The following is a 10,117-nucleotide window of genomic DNA, read 5'->3' as shown; positions in this document are numbered from 1 at the left end:
GTTAGACGGGATATTATTTTAATATGACTACTAAAGCAGCTTTGGAAGCTATTACAAGTTCAATTCAAAAGCTTACTGAGGGGTTTCAACAGTTAAGAAAAGAAATCAGCGCTGAAATTAAACAAATAGGTACAAAACTAGAAGATATTCAAGCAATTCTAACCGGACATGATAAGAAGATAAAGGAACGTGAAGATGTTATTACTTTACTGGACGAGAGAATGGATGATATGCAAAAGCTATATGAAAAACAATTTAAGACCAACCAAATGATGAGGCAGAAGATTATTGATTTGGAAAACAGAAGTAAGAGGAACAATTTACGAATCTTGGGACTTAAAGAACAAACGGAAGGAGATAATCCTAAAGAATTCTTTGCAAATCCTTTGATGGAATAATTCCCTGATATTATAAAGTCTCTGCCTTTGATTGATTGTGCTCACAAGTCACCTATCTATGGGTAGGCTTCAAAATCTAAACCAAGATCAGTCATTATATGTTTCCATGAATTTCAAATAAAGGATCGTCTGATTCGAGCAGCCCATGGAAAAGCTATAATTGACTATCAAGATCAAAAGATACATATTGTTCAAGATTTTTCATCAGAAGTTATGGCAGAATGTGCTAAGTTCAAAAAAGTTATGATGGAGTTATACAGTCAAAATTTTAAAACGTCTCTTCATTCTCCGGCTCGACTGAGGATTACATTGGTACACGAAGGGTCTCAGCCCAAAACTTCGACTGTACCTCTTCCTAGAGATGCTGCCTGGCCTGCCACGTTCACCAGCAACTTTTATGTGTGTTGCACAGATCATTTAAATGGTTTTATACGAAGGAACAGATGCAAGAATTTTTAGACTTAAAAAAATGAATGACTGTATATATATTGAATAGACTAAAAATCTTGCAAAAACAGAAATACTACATATTTAAGAATGACTGTTTAATATTTTTAGTATGAATAATTGTTATTTCTGTTTGATAAACTCATCTAAGCTTGCTTCTCACTGTATCTTATTTAGTTTTGGTTGGAATAGTAAATAACCTTGGAGCGGTTCTAACAGGCTTTCTAAGGGAATGTGTTTAGGTTAAGTAGATAGCAGTTACTCTATGACTGAGTTTCTCTCTTTGGGAGGGGGAGGAGGGATGGGAAGTCTTTTTCTTGAAGCTGATTTGGGAATCTAGTCAATTCTGTTGCTTAGTTAATATATTTTAAGGTTTATTATTTGGGTTTGATATACTTTTTTCTGATTGCTATTTTAATCTTTCTTATAAAGAGCCTTAAAACGGATCAAAGTATTAATTTACTTAGTTTTAATGTAAAAGGACTAAATCACCCCATGAAAAGAAATAAGATTTTTGCCTATATTAAAAAACTTAAGATACCCATTGTTTTTCTTCAAGAAACACATGTACATAAGTGTGACAATTCACGCTTCTTTTTAATCAATGGAGAGGATCTCATTTTCATTCTTCATTTCAGGCTAAAGCAAGGGTGGTTTTGATCCTCATAGATAATAAAGTTCCCTTTGTTCAACATAAAGTAATTTCTGATACTAATGGGCATTTTGTTATAGTATCAGGGAAACTAAGTAACAAATTAATGGGACTTGCCAATGTATATGTTCCAAATATAGATGACCCAGGTTTCTTGGAGCGTTTTTTAAAAAATTTTTACCAGATCTAAGTCTGTACTCATTGGTGATGGGTGGAGACTTCAATTGTTGCTTAGATCAGTTTTAGATCATTCATCTTTTAAACCAATGATACCAAATAAATCAGCTGTGTTTATTAAATCTTTTTTAATGAAATGTGGCATTGTTGATGCATTTTTTTCATCCAGTAGATAAGGAATATTCATTTTTTTCTCATGTTCATCATACATATTCCAGGTTTGATTATTTTTTATTGATAGTCAAATGATTCCATTAGTCAATCCTGTGAATATAAAGAGATTGCTGTTTCAGATCACGCTCCTGTGTTTCTATCTTTAAATCTTCCTGGTCTTCTTCAAACAAATAGATTTTGGTGATTTAATCTAACTTTGTTATCTGATAAAGATTTTTTAAAGTTTATGGAGAGACAAATTACCTTTTTTTTTGAAGAGAGTATGTTAGAGGAGACTTCTAGTCTTATCAGATGGGATGCCTTTAAGGCATATATTAGAGGACGAATTATTTCTTATACTGCAAGTATTAAGAGGAAAGCTAATAAAGAGAGAGGTGACTTAGCTAATCAGCTGAAACAGACCAAGAGTATGCCTTGGCTCCAGAACCTGCTTTATATAAAAGACATGTTGAAATTAAAACTAAATATGATCTTTTTTTAACTTATCCAATTGAAACCCAACTCCTAAAAGATAAAAGTCAATTTTATATTCATGGAGATGAAACAGGTGAACTATTGGCTGATCAAATTAAAACCTTTAGAGCTAAACAACAGATTAAAGAAATATGCAAAGTTATTGGTGGTAGGGCAACTGATTACTTAGAAATAAATGATACTTTCAGAGAATTTTACTCTAAACTTTATAGTTCTGAATCTTCTAAGGATGATACCATAATGAACAGTTTTTTAGATCAACTAAATATTCCTACAATTTTTGCCGACAACAGAATATTGTTGGACAACCTATTTCTTTTGAGGAAATTGTTGAGGCTGTGCACTCATTACGTTTGAGGAAAGCTCCGGGTCCGGATGGATTTTCTGGAGAATTTTACAAGACCTTCTCCTCACTGCTTATACCTCATTGATGTTCATTCTTATCGGATTCATTTAAGTCGGGCAGACTTCCTCAATCTTTTTATGAGGCTTCCATTTCGCTCATTCTTAAAAAGAATAAGGATCCAACTGAATGCTCTTCTTAAAGACTAATTTCTTTTCTTAATGTTGATGCTAAGATCCATAGAATTGAAAATATTTTACCACCTGTCATTTCTGATTATCAAACCAGATTTATCAAAAATTGATATTCTCACTTCAATATTTGCCGGTTATTAAATGTTATTTATTCTCCTTCTAACATGGTATCGGAATGTGTGGTGTCCCTGGATGCTGAGAAAGCTTTCGACAGAGTTGAATTGGAATTACTTATTTAAAATGTTAGAAAAATTTAATTTTGGACCTGTTTTCATTCAAAGGATTAAATTACTTTATTTAACCCTTCTGCGAGGGTTATCACTAATTTTCATAACTCCAAACCACTTAAGCTTCAATGTGGCACTAGACAAGGTTGTCCGTTGAGCCCTTTGCTTTTTGATCTGGCCTTAGAACCCTTAGCCATTGCCTTTCGGGAATCTAATGATATCGCTGTATTTTAAGGAGAGATACTATTCATAAAGTCTCGTTGTATGCTGATGATTTGCTGCTATTTATTTCTAATGTTGAGACTTCATTACCCCATGTGCTTTCTTTACTCTCCTGTTTTAGCCAGTTTTCAGGTTATAAATTAAACCTAGATAAAAGTGAACTTTTCCCTTTGAACAATTTGATACCAACAAATTCTAACTTTCCTTTTAAAACTGTAAGAAACCAATTTACCTGTTTAGGTGTAACAATCACTAAAAATTATAAGTGTCTATTTAAAGAAAGTTTTCTTACTCTATTGAATCATGTAAAAAGAATACTATCAAATTGGTCGCCTCTTTCGTTATTGTTAATTGGTCGAATTAACTGTATCAAAATGAATATATTACCTTAATTTATAGCAACACACATCAAAGTTGCTGGTGAACACAGCAGGCCAGGCAGCATCTCTAGGAAGAGGTACAGTCGACGTTTTGGGCCGAGACCCTTCGTCAGGACTAACTGAAAGGAGAGCTAGTAAGGGATTTGAAAGTGGGAGGGGGAGGGGGAGATCCAAAATGATAGGAGAAGACAGGAGGGGGAGGGATGGAGCCAAGAGCTGGACAGGTGAAACCTAAATTTATATATCTTTTTCAGGCATTGCCGGTTTTCATTCCTAAATCCTTTTTTGATTCTCTTGACTCTATTATATCTTCTTATATATGGAAGAATAAGCATTCTAGATTAAATAAAATTCACCTCTAGAAAGATAAAAAGAATGGAGGATTAGCCTTACCAAACTTTAGATATTTAGATTTTTTTTTGACTGAAACGTCGACTGCACCTCTTCCTAGAGATGCTGCCTGGCCTGCTGCGTTCACCAGCAACTTTTATGTGTGTTGTTTAGATTTTATTATTGGGCAGTTAATATAAGAAATCTTACATTTTGGTTATATTATATAAATTGTGAGGATTGCCCGATGTGGGTTTTTTTAGAAGCTAATTCTGTTAATAAATTCTCTATTATTTCTCTTCTTGGATCCTCACTTCCTTTGTCTTTGAGTAAGTTAACTGATAATCTGCTGGTTAAACACACTATGAGGATTTGGATACAATTCCGAAAATATTTTGGCTTATTGAGATTTTCTCTTTCAAGTCCCATTTTTTCTAATTATTTTTTTGAACCCCCTATGATTGATGTGGCTTTTAAAGAATGGGATAAATTAGGTATTAAACGCTTTCAGGGCTTGTTTGTAGAAAGAAGACTTTTTTCGTTTGAACAATTGTCAACTAAATATAGTTTACCCAAAATGCATTTTTTCAATACCTACAAATAAGAGGTTTTTTACGGTCTCAAATAAGTACATTTCCTAAAACGCAAACAAGAGGAATTCTGCAGATGCTGGAAATGCAAGCAACACATATCAAAATTGCTGGTGAATGCAGCAGACCAGGCAGCACCTCTAGGAAGAGGTACAGTTGACGTTTCAGGCCGAGACTCTTCGTCAGGACTAACTGAAGGAATAGTAAGAGATTTGAAAGTGGGAGGGGGAGGGGGAGATCCGAAATGATAGGAGAAGACAGGAGGGGGAGGGATGGAGCCAAGAGCTGGACAAGTGATTGGCAAAGGGGATATGAGAGGATCATGGGACAGGAGGTCCGGGAAGAAAGACAAGGGGGGGGGGGAACCCAGAGCATGGGCAAGGGGTATAGTCAGAGGGACAGAGGGAGAAAAAGGAGAGTGAGAGAAAGAATGTGTGTATAAAAATAAATAACGGATGGGGTACGAGGGGGAGGTGGGGCATTAGCGGAAGTTAGAGAAGTCGATGTTCATGCCATCAGGTTGGAGGCTACCCAGATGAAATATAAGGTGTTGTTCCTCCAACCTGAGTGTGGCTTCATCTTTGCAGTACAGGAGGCCGTGATAAGAATCTACTAGATGTAATCTTTAATCTGAAACCTTTTTATAATGGATCTATATCTAATATCTATAATATGCTGTTGGGAATGAGAAGTGCTCATTTAGATAAAATTAAAAATCTTTGGGAACAAGATTTACAGACTTCAATTTCTGAGGAAACTTGGAATCAAATTTTTAAATACGTCAACACTTTATCATTATGTGCCCACCACTCTCTCCAACAGTTTAAAGTGGTCCATAGGGCCCATATGACCAAGGATAAGTTGTCTCGTTTTTCTTTAGATATATCTCCGTATTGTGATAAATGTAATAATGGAGAAGCTTCACTCATTCATATGTTTGGGACATGCCCGAGTCTTGGAAAATATTGGAAAGAAGTACTTCAAACCTTTTTGATACTTTTTAAAGTAAATTTCAAGCCTAATCCTTTGACTGCTTTATTTGGTATTGTTGGAGGAAAGGATGTTATTTTGGTGCCACCTGATTTGCACATTTTGGCTTTTATGTCTCTTATGGCCAGAAGGACGCTTTTGCTTAAATGGAAAGATGTGGCCCCTCCTATTCACGCCCAATGATGTGATGTCATGTTTAAATTTAGAGAAGATTCGATGTTCAACCTTTCAATCTAATCAAGACTTTCAAACATTGTGGGGACCTTTTCTGAATTATTTTCCAAACCTTTGATTTGCTATTAAAGCACAAATGATGACTAACAATCTTTTTTCTTTTTTTTCTACTAATCAGCTTCGGTCTTGGTAGTGGGTTAGATTTTTTTAATATAAAATTGTTATTTTCAATGTTACGGACTAATTGACTTGTATGAATATAGGGTAAGGAGTCTTTATATGCAATTTAGTTTAATATATTGACATATTTTTTCCTGTAGTCTATATTCTTATATATATAAATTAATAAAAATGTTGGAAAAGAACATTACTAATGCCAAATTTTCCTCACTCACTACAGATCTGGAATTCTCTACCATTCCTGCAGACTTTTTTGTTGTAAAGGTGGCCATAAAATGTGTTTCTCTGACATTCTGTAAGAAACCACACATTTGGCATGTACTTTTATTTTGACATACTGTATCTATAGAAAGTTTTTTTTCTTCTCATGAGCCTACTCTTGAATTCTGCATTTCCTTTACTTGTCAATATTTTAGTTCTCCCTTGCTGGCTTCTGAAATGTTTCTTGATTCCCTAGACTTGCAACACTAAGATATTATTAGGTCAAAAGTAAAAAGCATCTCTTGAAGTTCTTGTGATAGCTACAGCCAGGCCATGTTCCAGTCCCTTCCTTTTATTGTAGTAATATGGGATAAATTTTACTTGCAAACTGATTTTTAAATGTCAGCTATTTTTCATTTACCTTCAGATCTTCTACAGATGTGTGGTGGAAAATGTGCTGACTGTCTGCATTAAAGCCTGGTATGGGAACGCCAATGCCTTTGAGCAGAAAATCCTACAAAAGGTAGTGGATTCAGCCCAGTACATCACAGGTAAAACCCTCCCTACTATTGAGCACATCTACATGAAACATCGCTGTAGAAAAGCAGCATTCGTCATCAAAGATCCTCACCACCCAGGCCATGCTCTTTTCTCACTGCTGCCATCAGGTAGAAGGCACAAGAGCCTCTGGACTCTCACCACCAGGTTCAAGAATAGCTACTACCCCTCAACCATCAGGCTCCTGAACAAAAGGGGATTGCTACATTCATCCTATTTCCCACAACTGATGGTCTCACTTTAAGGACTCTTGTTATTTCATACTCATTATTTATTGCTATTTATTTATATTTGCATTTGCACAGTCTGTTGTTTTTTGATCCTGTTTACAGTTACTATTCTATAGATTTGCTAAGTATGCCTGCAGGTAAAAAATAGCAAGGGTGTATGTGGTGACTCTATGTACTTTAATAATAAATCTTAGTTTGAACTTTTGAGCCTCACGTTCACTTCTCTACTGTTTACCCCAAGTAAATGTGAATGTGTCTTAAAATAATCTAAGGTCATTATCTTTGTAGTTAGTCTTTTTTTTTTATTTGGAGCCTAGCTCTTCCGAGCCCGTTAGTGGAATCAAATGTAATTGGTTCTCATATAGACCATGCTACAGTATCAGGATCTTTTCTCATCACTGCTGAAAATAAGACCAGAAGATTTAGGAGCAGAAGTGGGCCATTCGGCCCATTGAGTCTGCTCTGCCATTCAATCATGGGCTGATCTACTGGGGCTCATCAGCAAAAGTGATGAAACTATATACAGGGAGGAGGTCAAACACCTAGAGAGCTGGTGCAGGGATAACAACTTGATGCTTAATGTCATCAAAACCAAGGAGATGATCATCGATTTCAGACGGTCTCAGCCTGAGCACACACCCCTCAGCATCAGCGGCTCCACAGTGGAGAGAGTGGAAAGCATCAAGTTCCTTGGGGTGCAGATCTCGGACAATCTCACCTGGTCCAGGAACACCACTGGGATTGTGAAACGGGCCCAGCAGAGACTGCACTTTCTGAGGAAGCTTAAACGAGCACCACTCCTCACTAACATCTTAACTACATTCTACAGAGGCATGGTTGAGAGTGTGCTGGCCTTTTGCATCACAACCTGGTACTCCAGCTGCAGTGCTGTCGACAAAAAAGCCTTGCAGAGGGTGGTTAGGGGAGCAGAGAAGATTATTGGGATCTCCCTACCTTCTGTCCAAGACCTCTTTCAGAGTCGATGCCTCCAGAGGACATGGTACATCATTAAAGACCCCTCACACCCTCTCCATGAACTGTTTGTTCTTCTGCCATCAGGCAAACGTTACAGGAGCATCAAAACTAAAACCACAAGGCTACTAAACAGCTTCCTCCCACAGGCAGTCAGACTGCTAAATAGCTGCTCTACCTGACTCTGCTTTGGACACTTTTAACTTGCACTGGACACTTATAACTGATTTTAACGGACATGTGGCTGTTGTGTTTTACTATTTATTGTTATGTTTATTATTTAGTGTTGCGTTTGTTATGTTATGATTGCACTCCCCCTGAGAAACGCTGTCTCATTCTGCCCTGCAGAGCTGTTGTATGGTTAGAATGACAATAAAGTTTTTTGAATCTTTTGAATCTTGAATCTTGAATCTTCATCCAGTCATCCCCACTCCTCTGCTTTCACCGCATACCCTTTGATACCCTGGCTAATAGAACCTATCTATCTTTGCCTTAAATACACCCAATGATTTGGCCTCCACAGTTACCCGTAGCAACAAATTCCACAGATTTACCACCCTCTGACTAGAGTAATTTCTCCACATCTCAGTTCTAAAAGGACGTCCTTCAATCCTGAAGTCATGCCCTCTTGTCCTAGAATCCCTTACCATGGGAAATAACTTTGCCATATCCAATCTGTTCAGGCCTTTTAACATTTGAAATGTTTCTATGAGATCCCCCCTCATTCTCCTGAACTCCAGGGAATACAGCCCAAGAGCTGTCAGGCGTTCCTCATACAATAACCCTTTCATTCCTGGAATCATTCTCGTGAATCTTCTGTGAACCCTCTTGAATGTCAGTATATCCTTTCTAAAATTAAGGAGCCCAAAACTGCACACAATACTCCAAGTGTGGTCTCATGGGTGCCTTATAGAGCCTCAACATCACATCCTGGCTCTTATACCCTTAAATGAATGCCAACATTATATTCACCTTCTTCACAACCGACTCAACCTGCAGGTTAGCCTTTAGGGTATCTTGCACAAGGACTCCCAAGACTCTTTGCATCTCTGCATTTTGAATTTTCTCTTCATCTAAATAGTCTGCCCGTTTATTTCTTCCACCAAAGTGCATGACTATACACTTTCCAACATTGTATTTCATTTGCCACTTCTTTGCCCATTCCCCTAAACTACCTAAGTCTCTCTGCAGGCTCTCCATTTCCTCAACACTACCCACTCCTCCACCTATCTTTGTATCATCAGCAAATTTAGCCACAAATCCCTTAATACTGTAGTCTGAATCATTGACATACATTGTAAAAAGTAACGGTCCCAACACTGATCCCTGTGGAACTCCACTGGTAACCAGCAGCCAGCCAGGATAGGATCCCTTTATTCCCACTCTCTGTTTTCTGCCAACCAGCCAACGCTAGTAACTTCCCTGTAATTCCATGGGCTTTTATCTTGCTAAGCAGCCTCATGTGTGGCACCTTGTCAAAGGCCTTCTGAAAATCCAAGTACACCATGTCTACTGCATCTCCTTTGTCCACTCTGCTCGTAATTTCCTCAAAGAATTGCAGTAGGTTTGTCAGGCAGGATTTTCCTTTCAGGAAACCATGCTGGCTTTGGCCTGTCTTGTCATGTGCCTTCAGGTACGCCGTAATCTCATCCCTAACAATCAATTCCAACAACCTCCCAACCTCTGATATCAGGTTAACAGGTCTATAGTTTCCTTTCTGCTGCCTCTAACCCTTCTTAAATAGCAGGGTAACATTTGCAATTTTTCAGTCATCCGGTACAATGCCAGAATCTATCAATTCTTGAAAGATCATCACTAATGCCTCTGCAATCTCCCCAGTTACTTCCTTCAGAACCCGAGGGTGCATTCCATCAGGTCCAGGAGATTTATCCACTCTCAGACTGTTAAACTTCCTGAGCACCTCCTCAGTTGTAATTTTCACTGCGCAAACTTCATTTCCCCGACACTCTTGAATGTCCAGTATACTGCAAATGTCTTCCACTGTGAAGACTGATGCAAAATATATATTCAGTTCCTCTGCATCTCTCATTACAATATCTCCAGTGTCATTATATATTGGTCCTATATCTACCCTCGACTCTATTTTACCCTTTATATACTTAAAAAAAGCTTTTAGTATCTTCTTTGACATTAGTCACCAGCTTCCTCTCATAATTCATCTTTTCCTTTCCAATGACCTTAGG

The sequence above is a fragment of the Mobula birostris genome, chromosome 22 (genome assembly GCF_030028105.1).
Source record: "Mobula birostris isolate sMobBir1 chromosome 22, sMobBir1.hap1, whole genome shotgun sequence".
Lineage (NCBI taxonomy): Eukaryota > Metazoa > Chordata > Chondrichthyes > Myliobatiformes > Myliobatidae > Mobula > Mobula birostris.
Note: the sequence above shows the minus strand (reverse complement) of the source record.